The sequence below is a fragment of the Buceros rhinoceros genome, unplaced genomic scaffold, assembly GCF_000710305.1.
Source record: "Buceros rhinoceros silvestris isolate BGI_N320 unplaced genomic scaffold, ASM71030v1 scaffold4739, whole genome shotgun sequence".
NCBI lineage: Eukaryota > Metazoa > Chordata > Aves > Bucerotiformes > Bucerotidae > Buceros > Buceros rhinoceros.
In genome coordinates this window covers 17,393-23,437 of record NW_010429639.1, presented here as the reverse complement: position 1 = coordinate 23,437, position 6,045 = coordinate 17,393, and positions in this window count along the sequence as shown.

Here is a 6,045-nt window from a genome sequence, read left to right as displayed (position 1 = left end):
GCTGAACTCTGAAGTGTACACAGCCATCAGCATAACAGCTTCAGAGCAGCAGCTGGGCCAGGAATCTATTGGCTGCACCATTCCCTTAGCAACATGTGAAATAACTGTTTTTTCCCATCTGCTAAACTTCAGTAATTTCAAATATGTGTTCACACTGCCCTGGGATGAAAGCAAAAAATGTTATTGCAAGAACTTGTTCTGAGCTGAGATATCAGCATTTAGGGCACTGGTTTGGTAGGCTGAAGAGAAATCCATTCACCCTCCCTCTGCAAAGGTGGTAAATACTAAATTATTTATTCAAACTGGAATAGCTCTGACAGAGATGACCAGGAAAGGGAAACTTTCAAATAGGTTGGAACATGCAAACAAAGTTCCTGGTGTGTGCTCAAAAGACAAAAGCCACCTGTCGTCCCCAGTCAAGGCTGAGAAGGCTGAATGTCTTTTCCCTGAGACTGCGGGGATGGTGCTTCCTTGTGGTGACCGGAAATTCATCCTGGAATGAGAAGCCTTTCTAATGAAGGTGTTGCCAAACCTTATGCACTGCTGTGCACTTTGATTTTAGTGAGTACGAATCTCTCAGGTCAACCTCACTGAATTACAACCTGCTTTTTGCAAGATCATTGCACCAGCCTGTTGGGAGCCTCCAGAGTTACAGTCTGCAGATGCAGACATGGTGGACAGTAGGTGGACATGAGACAAGGGAGAGCAGACAGACCACAGCTGAAACAGACTTTTTTACATGATGTAACTATTGCCTTTGATGTTCTTCCTCTCCTTCTCCCCCTTCCCGTCGGCCGCCAGCATTGCTGCTGAAGTAAGTGTTTTGTGGCTTTCCCCCCGCCTTCCCCCGTTGCTGCCGTCAGCTTTCCGCTGGGACAGGCATGTGCCTGCGGCCACGGCAGCACCGTAGCACCATGTCCACCCCGAGAGAGACCCCTGCACTCCGGCTGCTGCCGAAGGGCACGGTCCCCGGCTGCCCACCCCCGCTGCCGCCCCGGGGGCTGCCGGCTCCGTCCTGCTGGTGCCCTCCAGCGTCTCCTGCACGAAACAACTCGGCCGAGCAAAGCCCCGAGTTTTGCTTTAGTGATGCTGGCAAATAATGCATTTGTCAAGACTTGTTAAAAAGCTTTTTCTATTATATCGTAGTCTAACTGTAAGTTCTGTCTTCTTAGTAGTTGTTAGCACACGGATTCATGGCTTGACTCATCCCTGAATTCTGAAGCAGAATCAGCCATTTGCTTCCTCAAAATCATCCCTGAATTTTGACCTGCTCTACTTTATCTCCCGGCAATGATATACATTATTCTTTACTTTTTTATTCTTTACTTTAAGATTACTTAACATTATTCTTTCCACCCCAGATACTCAGACTATTTTGAAGATTATAAGCAGAAGATGAAGGACCTGCCAGTTCAAAGACAGGCCTTAAATTGTTGTGACACTCTGTTAGTTTCTATCTTTTTATTTACAGATGAGACCTGGATGGTCATTTTACTATCTGCTGTTGATGAGAGATCATGGATAGTTATGTTGCTGTAGAAGATTTGGTTGGAAAGTTAACATTTCTTCCCTGTTCCTGTCTCTGGCCCCAGGAAGAAGTCATCTAGCAATGACTTAGGCCAGTAGCACATTGTTCAGCCTTTCTGAGGTGAGAACATACAAATGCCACATCGGCTTTACCCCCTCCATGAAGTCAGGACTTGTGTGCTACCAGCCTTTGCAGGCAGCCTTGCGCTTCCCTTTCTGCATGATGAGAGCAGGCTGCAATTCCTCTCATGCTGCTCTTATCTCGGCTATGTTTCCTTACAAACAGTAGAAGCTTGGTTAGAGTAAGTTAACAACATAAGACTCTTTCTACAGCTTATGCTGCCATGCAAAGGAATCTCTTTATGCCAAAAAAGCAGCACTGTCCTTTTTTCTAGCAACAGCATTATTCACACGAAAGGACACATCTGAGACAATCAAAGATTCAGGTCCAGAGTCTGAGGATGTTGGGAAATGATTTACTGATACACCTCAACACTTCATGCTTGCGGGCAGAAGTTCTGCAGCTATGTTCCATAAATCTTTTGCTTTCTGTGTCACACTTCTCTCTCCAAGTGAAAAACAAGCTGCAGGCTCTAGCAATACATTTATTCACCAAGAAATGTTTCCACCACTTTCTTTACACTGGTAAATTAGCAACCAGCTATCACAGAGTCACAAAATGGCTGAGGTTGGAAGGGACATCTGGACATTATCCTCCTGCTCAAACAGACCACATCCAGGTCACTTTTGAACGTCTTCAAGGACTGAGGCTCCACAGCCCCTCTGGGCAACCTGTGCCAGTGCTCAGTCATCTGCAGAGTGAAAAGGTGTTTCCTGATGTTCAGAGGGAACCTCTGGAGTTTCAGCTTCTGACCACTGCCCTTGGTCCTGTCACTGGGCACCACTGAAAATGGACAATGTGCATTTTAGACACTGTAGGTACCCAAAGGCAGCCGGGACTAGTGGCCGTATTAGCATACTGACAGGACAGTCAAGCACTTCTGGACTGCCGGGTAACAAATCCCCCCCTCCACACCTGACTTAAGTGTCCCACAAACTGGCACCTAGAGCCATTTGCGATGTCCTGCAGCACATGGGGCCTCTGCACAAGGTACAATTAGACAACCTACTCCTGACCTCCAGACTTGATGCACTTGAGCACACCCACAGCCATGCAATAGTTCTTCAGGTGCCCTAAGGACCCCAGCTGCTGCTCTAGAGGTGTATGGGTCCTGGCTGATGGCTCACCTGGCTGTGAGCAGCCATAAAGATGGCCTGGTTAGAGGGCAAAATTGCTGAACAGAAGAAATTGTCTGCTGAAAAATACTGACAGAGAAAGCCTGCCATCCTGGTAGCGTGAGCCTGGGGACTAAGGCCTGGGAGCCTCAAGCATCCTTGAAAAGTGCAGTTGGGGATCTAGAAACCAGACACATCCCATGGTACCACCAATAAGCACAAAAGCAAGGGACTGTAAAGGCAACTTATCATCTGAGAAGGGGGAAAACAGCATAGAAAAATAAAATTGCTCTGAAGAACAAAAAGCAGAAGCATCTATTGGCTGTTACAGGTGAAAAATAGAAATTAACAGTATCTATTGGCTGCTTGAAGTAGGATGTCCTACACCCTCTTATGTCTCTGTTATAAAAAGGACTTAATTTTTATCCAAAATGGAGTCTGTCTCTCTGAGAACTCAGTTGAATCCTGCATGAACTTTCCATGAGCACTTGGACTCTCACTGAGGACTCTGGCCAACTCCAGATGCTGTGTCAGCGATCCGAAGGAAGACTCTGTTATCTTACTGCTTGGGTCTGTTCTCCTGTCTTTTGGAGATGGTTGTGTGTCCTCCTTGGGACTGGTTTGTTCCTCCCTTTTGGGATGGTTTGGCTCCTTCTGAGGTCTGCCTAATTTACTTCATGTAAAGATTACATATATATTAAGCATATGTGCTGTTATATTACTGTTGATAAGTTTACTTCACTAATGATAAATTGTGGTAATCTGTAATCGCATATACCCACCTGGTCGTTGCTGTCATTGGTTGTCCTACCATACTGCTTGATGCTGTTATGGATTGACACCATGCTATTGATTGATACTGTGTTACTGATTGTTGATAATAATTTGTAATAGCTTGATATATATTCATTCATGTTTACTTTATTAATCTGCACATTAGCTTTATTAGCCACAGGTACATTTGGTGGTGGTGATTTTTGTGGCTGTGATTTCTGTGGTATTTGTGGTAATGTGTAATAAAAGTAGAGAAGTTTGGAAGATGAAGTCTGTGTGTCTTTGTGTATTACGGAATCCTAGGAACCGATGGTCACGATCTCTGTACAGCTGCAGGCTGAGTAACCCTTCAGGTTGTGACATCTGCCAAATGCCAAATCACTCTCTGAACCAAACCCTTGGTGTCAAAACACAGGGAATCCTTTCTGGAACCTAAATCACTCTCATCTATGGCACAACTTAATTGCTCTTCCAAATATGAACTAATTTTTTTTCCTTGAAATTTAGATGTTTTTATTTCCGATACAGTTGCTGATACGATCCAAATGAAAACATGTTCAATTGCTATCCAGACATCTGATTTATCATCATTTGTTGTTAGGCATTTTGACTACAGCAAATGATTGTGAAATTCATTGTTAAAAAGCAAGTTGTTGTCCTTGTCAAAAGATGAAAAAGACAAAAGTGTCACACTGTGTACTTATTGTGAAGGCGGTTTGACAGCCTGGGTGAAACAAACATTCTAGTTGGCTGATATGAGAGCAAGGATCATGTCAGGGCTCAGAAAACAAAGCATATTTCAACTGCAGCCAGGCATTTGTCAGAGAGTCTCACAGTTTCCAACTGATTTTACAATAAAATAATTTGTTTGTATCATGTGTCAACAGTTTTATTTAAAGCATACAACAAAATATACCAATATGCTGTTATTCCTTTTAATGACAACTGCTGCACTATGAATTTAATTTTTATGTAGTAACATTCTCACATTACACTTACAGATTTCTTTTTCTGTTGAAATATGTTCCCTTGTGTTATCACAGTCCGTCCTTAAAGTGTATAATTAAAAAACTGATCTGTATAAGCAGTATAACACTTAGAAGCCAGGGAAATGCTTTACACAAAGAAGTTATGTTTTCAACTTTTCTTGTTGACAAAAAAACCCTGCCAAGGCAGCAACTAGTGTAACATCCAGCGTATCTAAATGTATGTGTTCCCATTCTTACTAACAGAATTTGACTGTGTATTCCTCATAAGTTTACTAATTGCCTGTATTTTTATTGAAAACTTAATTTTTATTGAGACAACAATAAAATCATAATAGTATTTTGCATGGCAAAACTTGTCTGGTATTAACTGAACCTCTCTCACAAATACAGAATTCCATGTATTTTCCTTTATTCTTTAGGGAACTTCTGGGAACAGAGCTCTGAGCAGTGTCACACTTGCAAATGCGCACCAGCAACTCATTTTTCACCCCTTTTTCCCAGCAGGCATTCCAGAATGTGTCCTTTTCTTTATTATGGTGATGTGGGTTTTTTAAAACTAGATTCACAGATGAGCCCTTATGTACTGTTCACATCTATTCATCGTCTTTGTGCCCTGCGAGTCACTCAGTTATGGATAACAAAAGAGAAAATAAAAGGGACAAGAGAGAGATCCTCTCTCTTGTGAAAGTATAAATCTCTGCATTACAACATTTTTGATTACTTATACAAAGTAGGTCTTTAACAAAAGGTTGAGAAGATTCATTGCAAAAAGGTCAAGAGACTATAGCAGGACCATTGGCTTCAACTGCATTCACCAAGCAGGTGGATTCAGACTTTGAAAAGCATTTGGGAGCTTGAGTAAACCTGGGTTAAAGTGGGTTGAAAATTCAATTAATCTGAGAATTCAAGTTACAGGCGATTGAAAATTGAGCCCTGCTTTTCATAAGAAAGGCTGCTCCATCTCAGTTAAGGAACATAAGTAAAGCTGCTTTATGGAAAGGTATTTGTTGCAGTGGGTGTTTCTTTCCAGAACATATTTCTCAAACATGCCTGAGAACTGGGAACAAGTTCCTAGTCTGCTGACTGTTCTAAGGGGCTCCAGCTTCCCCCTTCCTCTGTCTGGAGCCTCTTGCATCTTTCATCCTGTGTGTTGCACAAAACCCCTTCGAGCATACATAGGATTTCATTGAGCAGTCATCCCCAACGAAATAATCCTTATGGAGAAATCTAGTCTCAAAAAAAATTCATGTGCCTGCATGGTGAGTAGTTGAATGGTGCTACTGAGGATCAGTCTAACACCTTCATTAGACATTGATGTTTGTCTACCCATGGATTTAGTTCTTTTATTTTAATTTTCTGAATATAAACCCATAAGAAAAACTGTATACAGGAGATGTCCCACTGAATTCAAGAAGGTACAAATGCTCATACAACTATTTGTGTGACTGTTGAGTTTGCAACTAGAATTACCAAACGCAGCTACTAGGGAAAAATTGCCCCTAAACCCAGCAAGGATTGG